General features: G+C 38.9%; 2 long non-coding RNA genes across 2 annotated transcripts in view; both read right to left on the bottom strand.

The window, feature by feature from the left end:
* LOC119892121 overlaps nt 1–19,554 on the bottom strand; it is an 83,757-nt gene that overhangs the window by 45,907 nt on the left and 18,296 nt on the right. The gene's annotated exons all lie outside the window — the stretch shown is intronic.
* Nucleotides 4,607–5,522, bottom strand: LOC119892127. The gene is made up of 2 exons (XR_005442515.1): nt 5,474–5,522; nt 4,607–5,065 (listed from the first exon to the last, which is right to left on the bottom strand). It is a non-coding gene; the product is annotated as an uncharacterized LOC119892127 (long non-coding RNA).

Raw genomic sequence — 19,554 nt, forward strand, 5'->3', positions numbered from 1 at the left:
CTGCTCTGTTCACTACATGAGTTTGGTCTCGCTTAGTAGACTTTTCCAGAGAGAATATCCAGTCAGCTTGGATTCTCCAACTCACAGAACGTACTGTACATGATTACGTAAACGGCCTGTTCATTTGGCAGGAAAACTGCTTTTATTGAAACAAATCCTGTTCCAATCCTTTAAGGATTGACACTAAATACTTTTATTGATATCTTAACTTGCTGCTTATCACTCACCCATGCAATTCCTTGAGTTATTTTATAAAGCAACACTGGAAGTGTGGGATAATGCTCAGTTTTCATCACTCATAATGGTGATTCTGGCCAAAGTCTCACCCTCACTCTGAAATAGAGAAAGTTTTGCTTTCCAAGGCGCAGGCCCTAGAGGAAAGCACTAAGAGAGGCACACTCTGAAGGAAATTGAAAGTGCAGTAGGTCTAACAAAATTCTGGACTGAAAGTAAGGGGGAAATGGGGTCCAGATCAGAGAATTATGTTTCAATACAAACAGAACTCACCCGGTTGGCAGGATTTGCAACAGGAAGATCAATACCATTTCCAAATTCTTTCTTAACAAACAACCTTTTGTCCACCAGCCTGTTTAGATTTAGAATTGTGATAAATATAATTGCATGGATGCTCCTTGATGGAGGTTGCCTGATACAAAGCCCAAGCGCACTAATTAGGAACGTAGGAATAATCCAATGCCAATATTAGGTTGCCCTGAGCACCAGCCCTGGATAAACATTTGTGAAGGTCATCCCCCTCAATCAGCTCTGCTGGTTATCATGTCAAAGCAGAAATCATGACTCACAAGGCTTTCAGAGTCAATGAACGTCTTACTTGTGACTTTTATTCCCTTTAATTTAGCAAGAATAAACAGATCACAGGGGAAACTATGTGAAGTAATTTGAAAAGGGAAAATGGTGAAAACATGATTCTCTCAGCTCCGAAACGGCAAAGCAAAATAGTAAATGGCTTTATGGTTTACTAAAGTATACACTTAAACAACCTGGATTTTATATAATATAGTGTTAACAATAATGTTCTGCCCTTTTGATTTAAGATCTAATTCTCTCATTTCACAATTTTCACCTCGATATTTTTAATCATTTTCTTATGGTCGCACTCATTTCAGATCCTTGGCAACCCCTTAGTTAGGGCTGGGCAATAAAACAATAATGATGAAGTATCGCAATATAATTTTCCTCAATAACAATATAACAAATGTTTAATAAATGTTTGTTGAGGAAAAGGGGGTGAAAAAAAGTTTTACTCATGCCTATTTGGTGAAAAAAGATTTTATCCTAATTGTTTTGAATGTTCTGACTGTTTGGTGGGTGTTTGTCATGTTCTTACCATAAAGAGGAGTTTAACCACAGTTAACCATCTGGTTTCTACAACTATCACACAGGAGCAAAAATCAGCTTGAAAGAAATAATGATTTGACATTTATCATGATCATTATCGATATCGAATGATATGAAATGCTTTATCTTGATAACATTTTTGACCATATCGCCTCAGTTCATCCTCTGTCTGAAACAAGGTTTTTTAAATCCCATTTTCGTCTGATTGGTCAACTTCTGGAAACCTCCCAAGGCTGGTGAGATGAGCACCACCTCCACTGCCTCATTCTCATACCATTGTGCATATGACAGCTATGTTTACTTAGCTTGGAAATTAGTGATATGGGGCACTGATTTGATGAATTTATCAGCCCACAAATTAGTCTAGAAATAGGTTGGGAAAAAAACATTAGATTACTGTACGAAAACACAAAACTTTTATAACTTAATTTACAGATTTTGGTGAAACAGGATCATATTGTATTGAGGAGAAATATTTCCTGGGTTTCCCTTTGATGTCCTGTGGCTGCTCTGAATGGACTGATAGCTTAAAAGTAACCGCTACTGCTAGCAGAGGAGCTTTGGACTGCCCGAACAAGCAGGGTTTTCAGGCCTGTGCTCCGGGCTCCCAGTCCAGGCTGAGTCAGCTAGCCGTACAGCTAACTGAGCTAATTAGCTGATGGTAGCTACAATTAGCAGTAGATTAGCAGTTAGCCTACTATAGCAACAAGTAAAGCCATCCGTTTATCAAAAACACCTTCTAACTTTACTTCACAACCAAAAAAAAAACAACCTAAAAACCTGGAAGAGTAGTCCTGAGCAGAGCGGTTGAATTACTTAGACAGTCTTAGCGGGTTGATTGGTGTGTCCCTGTAAGTCATGGGCATGCTGTGGACATCCAACATTGTAACATATCTATGATAGAAAATAAATGAAAGCATAACAGGTACACTTAACATTACAAATTCAAATATGACTGTAGCTGTAACTGTATCTGTAATCAGAAGGCCTGTATTTATTCTATGCCATCTTCATCTCTTAATGAAACATTTTGAATCTAGTTTAAGGAGAATAGTTTTTTGCATAATGTCTCTTCATCAAACCCTGCGTGATCTTGCTTTCTTCTTTAAAAAAGAATTTCAGTTTCTGTGGATTTGAAGAAACACTCCTCAGTTGCATTCCCAGAATCCACACATTTTAACCTCAGTTGACTATGTTTTGAGGAACAATCATCCCCAAATAAATGTGCAGTTCTAGTGGGAAAAGCAGAGAGGATCAAGAGCTGGGACATAAGGTGTGATCTGAGAACAACCTGAAGATGTTGACTATGAGAAAATTCAACACTGTGATGTAATCCAGGGCTAGAACCTAATGACACCCACCAAGCCAAAATACTGAAGCAAGTACGTGTAGATCCCCAAATGATCACTAGATGTTGGCTCTCAAGAAAACTCTCACTATACTGACTGTAATAAAGTCATCTCTCAGCAGAGGATGTACTTCCTGCAGCAGCGGAGGAAGTTCAACCTGCCAGAGACAATGATGTTGGACTTCTACACTGCCATCGCTGAGTCCATCCTCACCTCCTCCATCACCATCTGGTACGTGCTACCACTGCCAAGGACAAGGGCAGACTGCAGCGCAGGGCTCCAGACTGCGACCATTTTTTAGAATTATTCGCACACGTACAACTGCAAATTTGACAACTTTTTTTGGCCATTGTGAGCACCGGGAGATTTCCTGGTGGCCTGCTGTTAATTGTCAACTTGACCAGCAGCAGTGATAAAAGGCTATAGCAAGCTGCTGAAATATAGCAACTGCTTGCTATATTTTAAAAAAGCTAAGCCACGCATCCACCGTGTCCACGTCTCTTTCTATGTTTCTCTGCCAAATATGTTAAGAATGGCGTTTTAGCGTTTTGTGTGTGTGTGTGTGTGTGTGTGTGTGTGTGTGTGTGTGTGTGTGTGTGTGTGTGTGTGTGTGTGTGTGTGTGTGTGTGTGTGTGGGGCGCAGAAGGAGTAAATACCAGCCGCTCTATGGAAAGTAACCATGGCAACTGAATCTGTGCACTGCCGTATCCCTGCCATTACAACTGTGTTTTCTTTACAGGCTACAGAAAACATTAAAATATATCTAGTAGAAATTATTGAAAAATAGATGTGTTCATTTTTGTGCTGTTTGCTTTCTGGACACCAGAAAGTTGTAGGTTATAGGAGAGCTCTTTTGACTTTTTGAAATACAAAATCTGTTTTTTGTACACAAAGTTCGAGCATCACTAGCCAATTTCCTCTGATGTGTGTACTGATGGCAGTTTTAACACAAGACTCAGAGTCTACAGCCATGCCAGCAGCAACATGAAGCTGTAAATAAGCACTGTGGTGATACGATTGGATTTGGGGTTTGTTTCGTATCTTGTTTTTATTTGGGTAGGCCTTCCTCTTGTGTCTTGGTGTATTTCCATTCATGTCTGTTTTTCTCCCCCATTCTATGTATTATATATTTCTTTGTGTTATTTAGTCATTCATTCTCCTTCCTCTTATGTTTTAGTGTATTTAACTTCCTGTCTTTGTGGTTGCTCGTACTTTGTATTTGATTAGGTTTCTCCCGTTTCCTCTTTTTCTTTGTTACTTCTCTCGTTTCTGTTCACTTCCTGCTTGTGTGATTGGTTGCTCCTGCCTGATAAAGTTCACCTGTGTTTTGTTATCTCCTCCTCACTAGTGTATTTAGTTTGTCAAACCCTTTGCCAGATTGTTGTTGTCTGTTCCAGCAGTCCTTCCCAGTGGTTTTGGATTTTTTGTGTTTTCCCTTGAACATAGCCTGTTTCTGGATTTCTTTGCCTGTTTTGGACTTTTTACCTGGTATGACCCTTGCCTGTCTCACCACTCTGTAATATTTTGCAGTGCTGTGTAAAATAAATTATTTAAACAGCTACTTGTTTTTGCCCCGGATTTCTGCTATTCGGTCCAAACCCTTGTTTTCCTGCTACCCTGCTAGCAACGTTTGTGACAGCAGGTCATTTCAGCTGTATTTCAGTCTGGACCAAAGTGGTCCAGCCATTTCCTACAGCCATGTGACTAAAAGTATTGTTTTATCAATATTATCACTGTTGTTCCTGTTTCTTTGTACTTTCTATATTGATACCATAACTTTCCTGCACCTGTCCCACCTTTACAGTTATAGCATTCACTAATGTCCCCACCAAATGAGACATGGTAAATGTTATACCGCAAAATGTCCTGACATCTTTAAAATATGCTCTGGACACAAATGAAAGCAGGCACACCTGCCTGGTGAAATGACCTTTACGAAATAAGCAGAATATCTTAACATTAGCTGTTTTTGTTGATTTGCTGGTTTCTTTTTTAGGTATATATTGTTCATGTGTAACCTTTCTTTATGTGTTGTACAAGGTTATGGTGAGTCTATGCTCTCCAAAGTGTAAACAGAAAGACACTTACGCTCTTAAACTTATATTTGTGTAAATCAATGGATGAGCACATACAAAAAAAAGCTTAGAATACCTATAAGATAAGATATTATAGCAACCTTGAGTCAAACCAAGAACACTTAAACACATTGCGGTGTAAATAAATGACTACTGAATAAACACGATAAGCATTTCAGGGAGCCTTCAGTGATTTTCATCCTTCTTGAAGCGTAGGTAGAACTGCTGGATTTGAATCTTCTCCCCTACTGAGGCCTCACGCAGCCAGCGGCAAGAAAATGACTAGACAGAATGAACAGCAATGTGGCAGGCTTTAAATTTCACAAAGTACATGTATAAATATTTGATAAAGATAATTAAAAAAGGCTATACTGAGCGAAAATAAACATCAACATCCTTCAAATGCTTTTGAAAACTGAAGTTGTCAGTGAAACAATATAACCATGTCCTCATTTTCTGTCCTTTTCTACCCAAAAGCAAAGGCTCAATTTAAATCCTGATCTCTTTCTGCACACATATCGGCTTGATTAGGCTTTGTGGAACTCTTGCCTTTAAAGTGTTCTTGTTTCTAAAGCACTGGCTGCTAATTTACAGGACAAACAATGTTTTGTCACGGTTGTCATGCATGTCAAAACTAAATACGGATGACAAATGAGCTCTTCCAGGATCAAAATGGTTTAATACACGTACCATTCTTGGATGGATGAGGGTCCAAGCACCTCCTGAGCGACATGTTTCCTGACAAAATGATTGAGCAGCCGAGTCAGTGGTTAAATCAATGACAGAATAAATTCATCTATGACTGAGCAAAGGACAAGCCAATAAACAACTCACTAACGTCCAGGTGTGGTTTTAAGGATTAATGTTAGTTTGACAGTTTAGACAGTTAATTTTGTCATGAACTTTTAGGTCATTTTTTGAAAGGCATTATGTAACGGTAGCAGTGTATATAGACTAGTTTAATTAACCCAAGATGGAAAATAATAATAATGATGGTAGTAATAATAATTATAATAAAAACAGGGGCAACAAATCCAAGTTATTAACCAAACTGTGGCTCAAAAATCGAGGTCTGAACCAAACCATGGATTTGATGAATCGTTGCACCCCTAGGGTTTAATGTCTAATCTTACTAGGGCTGCCCTTGACTAAATATTTCTATAGTGCCCAAGTAGTCATTAGTTTAAGTCATTAGTCGACTAGTCGTTGCACATTTATGATATTAATTTAATTATTTAGTATATATATTTGGGGCAGATGAATATGGTTTGGGGCAGCACGGTGGTGCAGAGGGTTAGCAATGTCGCCTCACAGCAAGAAGGTTGTGCAGGTTAGGTTAATTGGTAACTAACTTGTCCTTAGGTGTGAGTGTGAGTGTTACTGATTGATTGCATATGTGTAGCCCTGCGATGGACTTGCGACCTGTCAAGGGTGTACCCCGCCTTTGCCCGATGTCAGCTGGGATTGGCTCCAGCCCCCCTGCAACCTTGTACAAAGGATAAGCGGTTGACGATGGATGGAATCTAGTTTGAGTTCCAGGGGCACAAAGTGTGCTGCCTGTTATTTATAATAATAATTTATCCAATGCTTTCGTTTATACCAATAAAAAAGAAACAACAAAATACCCGCAAAACTAATGACATTCCCATCTTCAGATGTACGTTGTGTGTCTAGTGCTAATCTGTTGTTGGCATGCTAACATAAGATGGTGAACATGGTAAACATTACAACTGCTTAACATCATGCAAAGCTAGCATTGTCATAGTGAGAAAGTTAGCATGCTGAAGTTAGAATTTATCTCAAAGCACAGCCTGACAGAGCCACTAGACTCCTATTCTGTTTCCTTTGGCTACTCTCACTTCTCTTGCAAACAAACCTGTGTTTGCACACGTCATTTAAACCTCAGACAATAACACTAATTGAATCTTATTGTTTTTTCACATACACATTATTTGTTTTATATAGCAAGCATTTTAAAATCTATTAACTGTATAACATTTACATATTTGTTGACATATCAGAACATACTGTGTCATGAAGATTAATAACATCTTGAAATTCCTTACTGAACTTAATTTTACTGCCACATTTTTGAGGTAAGGATACTCTTTGGCTAATAACAGTTACACGGACTGCAGTATTGTACAAATGCTTTAAATAGTATTGTGTTGTTATATTCTGTTGTGTCATTGAACTCCAGATCAAAAACATTTTTCTCTACACTCAAGTGTTTTATCTCAGGCGGTTTTGTACAAATGTTATTGTTTTGTACAATGAAACAGCCACGGTCTTCTGCTTCAGTAATGCAGCTCAGAAACTGTTCCCTCGTCGAACTGTACTCAGGACACAAATACCTGTCTTTAGCCCCAGGTGCTTTATATCATGAACAATGAAAGTCTATTGGAAAAAAGAAGAAAACTGACAGGTACAACACACCATTTCACTAGAGAGGACCTGGCCACAAAGAGAGACTGTTTGATATGTAGTGTTTTTACTTTCCAAAAGTTCCTGCATTACACAATGGGAATATCTGTCATTTCCTCGTGTTGGACCCATAATCACACTACATATCAATAGAGGGAAGAAACTGGTTTAATACATTAAAACATGTTACAGTGGCAGTGTTATAAAAGAAGCAATTATCATTGTCATGTTGCTCATTGAGCTTTATTGTCACCCCCACAGCATGCATGCCCAATATTGATATCTCTATCCACCTTCATCCTAATTACGCTCAGAATGATGGCTTGCTGACATGTGAAAAGCATGGCCTTATGAGAGCACAATAGTAAGCATACTCTTCAGGTGCTTTCATTATGATCCTCTGGAGGGCTATAACTTACAACTAAGATTTGTATTAGGAAACAGAAGTGCACAGCCATTTACAAACTGTTTTGTATATGCACCACTTGCAGCGATTTGCTTTGGCAATGCCCCCCCTAACCATCAAAGTTTCAGTTTGATTTATTCACTAAAATCCCACTAAACAATGTCCTCTTACTGTCCAACCACCAAAATCCAGGTTCACCCACATTCTCCCCACTTACACACATTGATGCACTGATGGCATTGGCTACTATGCAAGATGCCAACTACTTAATGCTAATGTTGTCAAAAATATAAATGTTTTGTTGCATATTGATTGTGAATATTTTAAACAATTTTTAATACTCATTTTCCGCAGTTTTGATACTGAAAATGCACTCTCTAACAATCTCTTCTCCCGTCAGCAAGTTGACACACACACTGCTGTAATTTTTTTCCCATGATTTTGACAAGTCCTGCCCTACTGTGCTGTGTTTGGTTAATACCCTTCACTTGTGACTGGATGCTGGCAAAGAATACAAGCAAGCCCAAATGCAAGAAATGGTAAAGAGCAGTGCCAACAAAGGTGCTAATAAAACCAATTGATCAAAGCACTTGCAGGGCCGACACTCCGGCCGCAATAAAGAACCTCGAGATGTTGAAGACGTCTTCCCTTTCAACATCACTGATGTATTAAACAAAATGGACCAGCAAACTGCTGATTAGCTCAAAACTAAGCTAATCCCCCTTAGAGCTATCAGACCTGCGGTGAGTTTCAGCTGATGGGAAAATACTTTGACTAAGGGCAGAAGAAAATTAACTGATGCTGTTCTGCTTAACGCACAGAACTATTAACGTTACTTAATTTCTCAGACAAGTTGATTAGAAAATTTACATTCTGGTCGATATTTTTAAGTCGATATACACACTCATATACCCACAGCCATCAGGAGAAATATTGAAGCCTGAAGTTTGGCCATTTCCATCTTAATTTTTTGCGAGCAGCGGCACCTGACACGACCATATATTGATGAGAAGGTGGCGCTAGCTAGCTTGGTTAGCAAGGTGCATCTGTAATTCACATCAACTGTGATATTAGCTGGGATGATCATTTTTGCTAGCAACAAACAGGCTTCAAACAAAACGTAGGCTACTCACCAGAAAATTGAACAGCCAACTCCTAATAAGCTTTTTCAATGTTGCTGGTTAAATTTACAAGTGCAGTGGATACGAGTCACTCTAGCCTGAGTGATAGGTCGCCATGGTACAACTTCTCAGTCGTCTTGATGCCATCGCCGAAGGACGATGGCATCAAGATGTTGAGCAGGCATTGTGATTGTATTGTTTTATAAAGTCGCCTAAAGACACAGAACTCGTCTTTTGTTCGCGTTTTTCTATCCGCAATCCGTTGTCATCGCAGTAGGTGAGTAGTAGTAGTAGGCATGTCAGCTTGTTATGATATAGCCTATCAAACAACCAAAACCAAAATCTGCACTCTGTGTGTTCACTGCTGCTCTACCTAAATATCCATCGCGACATGTAACGTAAGTTAATAGGCTACCAAGTTTTTTACCGGGTGAAGTCTGTGCGAATGAACTCATAAAATATACCGTGGACATGCAGAGATCAAATTAACGTGCCCTGTCTCAATATACCTTTAGGCAACATACCAATTAGCAGTATTTGTTAATTTCATCCCGTCTGAGAGTTATTTCTAACTCTGTGGCACTCTTGTTACATGGTGATTGTCAAGCTATAGTTTCATCATGATTATCGAGACTTTTTCCCTTCACATATTAAATAATTCAGCAGGACTTTAACAGATGCACCTGCAATTGACACAAAAGGATTTGGCCTCTTTGAAGCATGGTTAGTTGGCTCATCATGCTTTGAAGACTCAAATCAAGGTGCTAATCGCCAGACTTTACAGCTGACAGAATGCTGTTAACTGCCATTGAACCTATTAAGACCCATAATTGTGAAAGTGTTTGTAATTGTGATAAAGTTACTTTTAAGTGGATGTGTTTATGTTATTTTGTCTAGCCCTTCAGGTCTTCATGTTTTATATAAATGTCCAGAGAGACCTAGATTATCTAGAATATTTTAACTAGAAAATTTAAAATGGAGCTAGGAACTGGCCAGTTTCATCATATACAGTATTTGGTTAATAAATTAAAGCAAACAGTCTGCACTGTGACCTCTTATTTAATGTGTCATGTTGTGTCTGAGTGTTGCTCTTTTGTCTGTATGGAGAAAACTATATGGAGTAAGTGAAACAACAGCTTCTTTTTGCTACAGTATACAGTGATAACCATGGAATTTACTCACATGACACTAAACATTACTTCCAAAATGTAATCAATTAAGTTTACAAGCTACTAGGCCACTGAATTGCCTGCACTTACAATCACATTAACACTGCCTCCAAATTAATTTAATGCAGATGTAAAACAGTTTTTCATACTGAGATTTGAACACAGTTAACATTTGGATTACACTTTGTGTTGTACACAGACAACTTATGAAAGGTGGATCAAACACACTGCAGTTAGGAACATTGTCTTCTCAACAAATTGGTTACAATTTCTGTTGACTTCAAAATAATATGCAATGTATACTGGTCACCTGTGAGCAACAAGGCAATTACTCAAAAACTCATTCAAGATGTGTAATGTGACATTTCTATCTAAAGCCCTTTTCAGACACTGAATACATAACATTACTGGGTTCATCTATCTGATAAAGTAATGGCTTTTATCATTCAGATAAACTGTAAACCAGCACAATATAAGCAACCATGTTCTAAACAGACACATTGCAAACACTAAGGGACTGTTCATTATTTATGGAGGGGTGGGGTAGCAAAACAAAAGAGACACATCAAATCATTTTTTAAACACTGGGGAGGGAGTTATGTTTTTAATTTTGACAATAGGGGAGGGACATACTACTTTAAATAGTTGTATTGTTATGTTCAGTTCAGCACTGACAGACTGGAGAACAGGGGATTTGCAAGGCAGAGTGGATTCAGTTTAGAGGGTTTGAAGGGTTAACTTACAACACAGGTGCAGGCAGTCGCAAACAAAGCACAAACAAATCCAGAATGGCATAAGCAAAATTAAAAAACTTGAAAAACAAGGAAACACAACCAAACAATTCTGAGACCAAGACTTAAATACACAAGAGGGGTGAAGATAACAAGACACATGTGAAACACATTAGGGCAGGTGCAAACAATCAACCCAGGAACACAGATGTTACATTCAGACTGCACGCTCAATTTTTTTGACTTTGACTCATTTGACAGTTCACATTATTGTTTAAATGTGGCCCATATCAGACTCCAAGTGTGTACTGTCGACTGACTGAAAGTGACCCGCAGGTGCCAAATAGAACGAATAAAACGGACGTCTCACACACAGCACGCTGTCGTACAGAAGTAAACAAGCCACAGAGGTTAGCTCCGGTCATCCCCAGTTAGCTCCTACTTGCTAACCCTCCCGAATTTCATTGCCCTCATATCTCTCCCGAATTATGACAAATATTCCCAACTTTCTGTCCTTTTCATGACATTCATTACTGTTTCTGGTGCTGTACAACACATGCCCCACAACTCTCTCTCATTCTACTGCGTCTGCATGGATAAGTAGCATACACATAACTCAGAAGGAAGCTCACGACCCGGTGGATTTCAGATGTAAGAAAGGGAATTTGTGAGCTACATGTATAATAATGGCCTTTGTGGAGCTTTTGCGTTCATCGCGGCTCCGTCAGGTGGGCGAACAGCTACTCTAGAGTGACGTCAAAGTCGCATCAGTTCCGATTCGTGTCCAGACTTGGTCGCATTTAAAAAGATCCAATCTGTATCGGATTTGGACCACATATGAAAGTGGCCCAAATCCGAATTGGAAAAGATCAGATTCCATGTGACTTGGGCAGTTCACATTGTCATAAAAAGATCAGATCTAATAAGCTTTTTAAACGGCGCTGGTTAAATTTACACAGTGCCGAGGGTACAAGTCGGCTCTAGCCTGATTGACAGGCCGCTATGGTAACGACTTGTCATCATAGATAATCCCGCCCTGAAATATACTCTGCTTTTTGGTCTATTTTAAAATAAATGGGACCATAATTTACTAAATGAACATCATTTTGTATTGAAGAAGACTTGAAATTAGCGACTGAGACCATAAACTCATCAGTAAAGTGTTTACTGGGGTAATTATTCAGCTGAGAAGTAGGGTCATTTTCCCATTATTTCTAATGGAGCCGGACTTCTTTTTGCAACCAGAAGAGTCGCCCCCTGCTGGATTTTCAATAGAATGCAGGTTTCAGGGACTTACACATTCACTTCATATTGTAGACCGGAAGCTTCCCGCTTGATTGAGAACCTAAACATATTAACAAAGTGTTTACAAAGTTAATAAATCAGTTGAGAAGTAGGATCATTTTATCATTATTTCTAATGGAACCGCACTTCTTTTTGCAACCAGAAGAGTAGCGCCCTGCTGGCCGTTAGATACAATGCAGGTTTAAGTTTCTTCCTGCCTCACTTTTCAGACCCAGAGGTTCCCGCTTGGGTGGAACATAGGCTTCTTTTACAGGCACTCAAAGGCAATAGTTAGATGAGGCATAATAAGCCGTTGGCTTACTTCTGTTATCTACATCAAAACTAGAGTGTTGCTGGACCCAGTGCAGACAGCTGCTACTGCACAGACAAGTGCAGTAGAGGTAGGATGATAGCAATGAGAAAGACACTGAGACACAGATGCTGCCAGTTCCTTCATTTTTTGGCTCTAACCCTTAGGATAGGAGAAACCTGTGCATGTGTGTCGCACACACACACACAGATTACATTCACAGACATCCTTTACACCACACACACACACACACAAATGTACATGCAGCACACACTAGCAACCCTTCAGCGAGAAAACGTTTTGCTGCAATGTTTACATCCAATTCTGTGTTTATTAACTAGGATGTTGCTGGAATCAGTACAGCCTTGCTGTGAGGAAGGATGCTACTGTAGGCCTTGCAGAAGCAGGGAGGAGTGTTGTAGTGGTAGGAAGAAAACACACAACTGTACATTAACTCTACAGTAGTAGTTTTTATTGTATGCGTAAATTTGTTATAAAAATGTGCTCTTTAAAAAGTAGTAGCTTAAGCATTGTTTGCCAGTCACATACATTAAATGTTTAAGTATCTGTTACATATGCTACTGCTTATATTATCGTGGGTGCAGGGTAATGTGAGCTGGTGTGGCTACAGTGCCAGGACAAAATTTTTATCCCAGTCTGCTCCTGCATACTGTCATACAGTAAAAACTGTTCTGCATGAAAGCTGATATAGAAAAATGTTGCCAATGTTAGTAGGTAGCTGGTTACAGTAAACAAGCTCTGCAAGAGTTATTCAGGAAAACATTAAAAATGCCAAAACATGTGACAACATTGGGAAATATACAGTAGCCTACTAGATTTACTGATTTTTGAGGATTACCAGCTGATGTAGCTAGAGTTAATGGGTAAAGTATATTTAAGTCACTTGTTTTCATTAAAACGGCCATCCTTTTATTGAACACCAAGGGCACTGCTTAGGGTTCAATTGTGTGCACACTTGACTAAGAAACATCAGTTTTTCTATTCACTTTCATCGTCATGCACCACCATGCTCCCGGAAGGCTTTCAGGTCGATAAGCGGAAATTTCAACCAGGAAATTTCCAAGTTCCAAGCAGTCTGGAATGCAGCATTAGATATTTTTCCGAAGACTGGACCGGTATATCAAATAGGTTTGAACATTTTTACATCGGCCCAACCCTATAGCCATGCTGCATGACTAATGGACTAATGTTGTAGTTAAAGCCTTAATTAATGACCATCATGAGCCTGAGTGATGCTTTCCCCCTACTTACCACAGCAAATCCAATGATACATTTGCATCAGTTTCATCATTAAACATCATTGGAGAGTGAATTCTGCCATTATATAGTCTGTTATATCTGACAGTGCACATGCATTGTATGACAGGTTCCTAAGTTGTGAATCTAATTCCCATTTGCTCTCATGCTGTTTGTAAAGTGTTTTTCTGCCTAATCATTTATTCAGCTACGCAGCTGGAATTAATGAGAAGTGAAAATATAATGTGCTGTTTGTGGGATTATTGCTGTGGTTGTACGTGAGAAGAATCTCAAAAAGGTAAAACAGTCTCCTTCACAGTGTTTTTGATGCTTTATTTAACTTATTAAATGTTTTCCTCTGTGCATAAGACATGATGATGGAGATACTAAAGTTTTTACAGTGATGATTAGGGCCAGACCAAAGATATTTAGTTTACGGTCAGGGGGTAAAGAAACCAGAAAATTTTCACATTTAAGAAGCTTGAATAAGAGAATCTTAAAAATATACACAAACCAATTAAGCAATTATCAAAATAGTTGGCAATTATTTGAATATTTCACTAATAACTAACTAAGATTAATGGTTGCAGCTCTAGTTGGGCTATTCAGGATCAAATTAAAAGACCATTAACAGTGAAATTATACTCAAACGTAAGTAAAAAGAATGACAAAATTCATCAGTTATAAATAATTTAAAATTAAGTTTGTATACGCTGAATGATATTTTAAGGATTAGTCTCTCTCTCTCTCGAATTACGTATGGCGGTGCCCACATGCTCAATGCAGATTTTATAAATACCATTTCATGTAGGTAAAATGGTGTCACATTGTTTATAAATCTGGCCCCCAGGTTGGCCGACAGATCTTTCCCATTACATACTGCATGATCTGCCTTGATCAATGCAGTTCCCACAGGGCTACAGTTCAATGGCCCTTAGGTGAATTCTTTGGGTCACAATGCTTTCAGTTTAAGTCCTAAGAGTAACACTTGATAGAAAATGGCATGTTGGGCTATAGCTTTTGAGCCGTCTGATAAGCAATTTACAGAACTAATAAGAGCAGAACAGCTTTGTTAACAGTTGTCTAGGGAGGGGCAACATTCAGCTCTTATTTCATCAGACCTCTGATTGTAGGGATTAATTAACTCTGCAGCCCCGGCATGTGTCTCAGAAGAGTGCTTCCATTATGATGTGGGAATTCTAGATACAGATTTACTGTAGCCTAATTGGTTTTGGCAAGATTACATGTAAGAGATTTTTAACTGACATCAAGAAACTAAATTCTGAAAGGCTAAAAATACAGAAAGGCCACTCTCCACAACGACATTGCTCTGCATGGGTAATGAACCTACCACTCACGGTGTGCATTTAACTAATGTATGAACAGTAACTTCTATAACTTTACAAGCATTTCCAAGCACCACATCAAAGCTTTGATCAAGGTCAGCTTTGACATGTCTGGGCCCAAAGTTGGACAGAAGGGGCAGTTTGGGGCCAAAAATGTGGAAATGCATGTCATAGTTAAAGATAGATGCTTTAATCTTCCATGTTATGAAAACAACATGTCCTCAAAATTAAATAACAAAATATGTCCATGGCCTTTGTAACGACACATAAAAGCATTTTCTGACCTGACGCTTCTATCTGCAGGACGCCATCATTTATCTGTGTCTTCCAAAACTGTTACAAATCACTGTTGCTTTGCTGGAGCGGCCATTTTTAACTGGAAACTTAAATGGCTGACTGGATCCTTTCAAGCACCACGGTCATTAGCCCATAACCCATCAGCCTGCTGTTGCTACACTAATGTTAAGTTTGGGGATTATTAGTTTTATATAGTGTGGGCTAATTCTCAACCTTAAGAAACGTGGCAGTAAATACAGTATACTGTAATGAGCGCCCAAGGTATGAAGGTGGCAGAATTAAATGCCGAGCCTCCTGGAGGCTTGTGGGCCCATGTCAGTGAACCAGCTCTGAATAGAGGCGCCAACTCTACAACCCTATGAAACACTTAGCCTCCTCAGGCCTTTGCCCTACTTTTAGGCACTTATGACACATCAGGTGCTGTGTACTATTTTTACTTGACAGTGGAGCAGTTCAATCAACCGGAGTAACATTAATGAAATGCAAGATATATCTGAAATGTCCGGCTGTCTAGGGTAGTGGCCTAAAATGCAAGGCATGGGGGAGACACACACTAGTGACAACTGGGTTTGGGTTCAGATGGCCAGCTCTAGTTCGGATTGAGTGCTGAATACCGCAGTTTGTTAAAAATCCAACAAATCTCTCATCTCCTTCAAAAAGTAACATTTTTAAATCATTTATCATTCAGCAAATGCGTCTCAGATTTTTTTTTACAGTATTAATTTATCTTGCAAAACATTTATTTAACAGTTATTTAAATGTCAACGTCAACATTTTTTTTTCTCCCATATTTGCAGGGCTCCACAGCAAGTATTTCACTCGTATATGCCCCTAACGCAAACCTGAAAAACTATATACGAGCACAGTGTTAGAGTAAAGACTACAATCTATCATAATCTTCAACCACCACCAACAACCCAATCCCCGCTGCTAATCATTCAAAACATAGTAAGACTGGCCATCGGGAGCACCAGGAGAAATCGCTCAGTGGGCCGCTAGACCAGCCCGTAATACAAAATGAGCAATAGAGATGCTTCGTTAGCAGGTGAAGCGGTAAGACAGAAGAAAATAGGAATAAGATAAGCAAGGGATGGGTTTAGCTAGCTGGCCATTTAGCTATCAGGTGCTTGGACAAAAAAAAGGTTGAAACTTTCAAATGTTTAACTCATTGCATGAATTCTTATTATTGACTTGTTAGTACTTTAGAGACTAACTGCCATGTAGACCATTTCTCTTGCACATGAATGAAAACAACGCACCAAAAGTGCTGTATTGTCCAACTGGAATTAATATAACTACTATTCTATGAAAATATAATGAATTTGGTAATAGTATATAATTTATGCTTTTTTTTTCTATTAACAGTATATTATTAATTTAATCAAAAAATGTCAAAAAAAATCAAAAGAATTCAATGTTTGAAAAAGCTTTGACAATATTTTAAGGCCCATGCCGCTGTCCAGATACCATGGTCTTCCCTTCCATAGTCCTCCACTGGTTTCACATCATAATTGCAAATAAAGTTAACGTAGTGCCTTGATTGGTGTGATCCAGTATAGTGACTCACCATAATTCAATAAAATGCAGTAAACATAATTTCACAACAGATGAGAAATTCGAAAGGATTCCAGTTCTGTAAGAGGTTTCAATGCTGGTTTTGGATTTGAAACTGCACCCCAACCCCAGTCCCGAACAAAGACAATAATAACTGAAAATGTTTCATTGCATGTCCTCATTCAAGGGCACATTCCAGGTAGGATTCCTTGTAACCAGAGTTCTGTCGCACAGTATTATAAACTGCTGTTTTGGCATCTGTTAAGCATTATAATTAGTGGTTCGATTACTGAAACTGCGCCTTCTGGATTGATTTTCATCTTACCAGTACCTGTAGCAACACGCCCACACCAACACAGTCTGCTGCATTTAGTTGTCTTTTTATATGTAATGCTATTTTTGGTTTCAACACCCACTAAAGAAGATTTTTGTATTTGCCAGGAGAGGACATAGTCACACCGTTTTACATTGACCTCACATCAACCTTGGTGACAGTTTCACACTCTCTGTCCGTGCATGAACCCAAGGGTACAGAAATGGTAAAATTTCAAAACCTGCCAAAAAAATCTAGATATACGGGGTAAAGAGGTCATGTAGTCTCATGTAACCACAAAAGTTTGGCTACCCAGTGGAAAGACATATCTGACAGTACATGTCTGTGCCTTAGCCCACAAGTAGACAGGACTGAGTGGCCCTCCCTCGGGGCTGCCACTCTCTGCTGTCCATGTCTACTGAGAGGATGAGGCACGGTGGTGAAGCCTCTCTGCACAGCACCCCTGGGACCCAGGCTTGTGAATGCTCTATCACAAGCAGTGAGCACCTACGTCAGGCATAGTTTGCTCTGTTACATATATTACTATGGATGCTTTAATGAATCTGTATGTTTCAGTTTTATTAGGCAACAATGTATGAAATTAAAATCTCCCACCTACCATTTCAAAGAAAACAAGAATTAGATCATTTGGACCAAAACCTGAATGTGTAGCAGTGTTTCCTCTAGGATTTTTTTCAGCAGCGGGGGCAGGACAACCAGCCCCCACCCCCATTAATGTTGCTGCTCTAGAAACAACATTTAGCTGTATTTAAAATATTAAATTAATAACAACCAGGCAGTTAATATGTACACTTCAATATATGTTTATTTATCGCAAGTGATGTCATGTCAATATATAATGTTATTGCACAGTGAATATTTTCCTCATACTGTGCAGCCCTACTTCATGCCCGTTGGGTCTGGTCTTACCAAATAACCATCACTAAATAATAGTAAAGTATCGATAGTGGTATCTGATCATTAAGCAGTCTCAATAAGGGTATCAATATCAATAAAAATTAACGATCCCCATCCCTAGTAATATGACAACACTGGTACAGATATGGCAATAATGTTTCCACTGGGGGAGCTAGTGTTTATGCTGTATATTCATAGCAAATCAGGGGTGGATTCTCACATGATCTGAATTCACCTGCCAAGCAAGGTAACGTGATTTGGGCAGCAGGACTGCTTATTATGTTCTCACGTGACGTGAGAGTGTCAGTTGGTGGCATAATGCACCTCTGAGCCATACATCCAGGCTCTAAGCTGGTTTGCCAACCACAGCAGAAGGGCAGAATGACAAGAAAACAAAGAGGAGAGTGAAATTATAAATACAGATCAGGAGGAATTGTTTTTGTTTGTCTGGAAGTTCCAAATAAGTAAATACCCATATTGTACCTCATCAAATGTGACGAGGTACAGTATGGGTATTTTAAATGATATCTTCATTAAATTTGCAGAATTTATACCGTTGACATGATATACAGTAAATACTCACAACAACCCCATGATTTTAGTAAAGGTAACAGGTAACAGTCCTGCATATTTGAAGCCTTCCTACAGGACAATGTGTTGTCCAGTTTGTACAAAAGATGTTTATTTTTTGCTTGTTATCTGCTTTTTATCTTCTTTTTAATGAGAGCACCAATTTCAAATCATCAAGCAAGGACACAGGCGTCGCATGATATTATACCTCTTTGTCTTGATGTAGTGTTTGCCTTTGCTGTTATTGAGGGCAGGACAGTATATCCACAGCATGCTGCACTGTGTATCATTATGAAAGACAAAAAGGTACTGTTCTCTGTCAGCACTTTATGCAATGAAGGAGATACAATTAGACATTGTTGTGTCTTATATTAGGAAATTTTGCGTTGGAAAATGTGTTTAATGACATGCTGTAAAGTGTTTCTATTCCTTTTTAAAAGGGGCAGTAAAGGGCATTTTCACACTCCTGGGTTATTTTATTAAAATGTCATCATTGTGCAACATCATTGTTTCGCCAATAGATCAATGACAAATGCAGGTAGAGGTGGATGTAAAGGGAACCACCTGTTGTGTGACATTTAATTTTTATAAGAGTGTAACAGTTAATTTTTTATTTTAGCTTGTTTATAACACCCTTTTAATTTACCACAAAGCTGAGTAAGCACCACGCTCTCTGGGTGGAAAAATATCTTCCAGGCATTCCCAGCTGAGTTGAGAATCTACAGTAATCTCACGAGGTTGCTGCCTGTCATATTTCTGCAATTCTTGATGGGACTCATACGCTGTAAACTATTCAGACTGAGCGTGGCAGCTACGAAAAATGGTAACATCAAAGCTAAACGCCTGGTTGCTTCTGCTTCAACACATCGGCATTAAGGTTTGTTCCATCCCCCTGAGATGTTGAACATTTCTGTGTGAGCTGACTAAAATAGGCCTGCATCACAGTTCACAAGGTTTTCATAGAAAACGGTAAAGAGGGGGAAAAAAACATTAATTGTGGCATTAAGAATAGCTCTTTCATCTTAAATAGGATCTATTCAATTGAGCCTAAATACACTTCCTCATTTTATT

The sequence above is a fragment of the Micropterus salmoides genome, unplaced genomic scaffold (assembly GCF_014851395.1).
Source record: "Micropterus salmoides isolate LMB-PRFRI ecotype aquatic unplaced genomic scaffold, ASM1485139v1 Ms_hic_scaffold_10, whole genome shotgun sequence".
In the NCBI taxonomy this organism is placed as follows: Eukaryota; Metazoa; Chordata; class Actinopteri; order Centrarchiformes; family Centrarchidae; genus Micropterus; species Micropterus salmoides.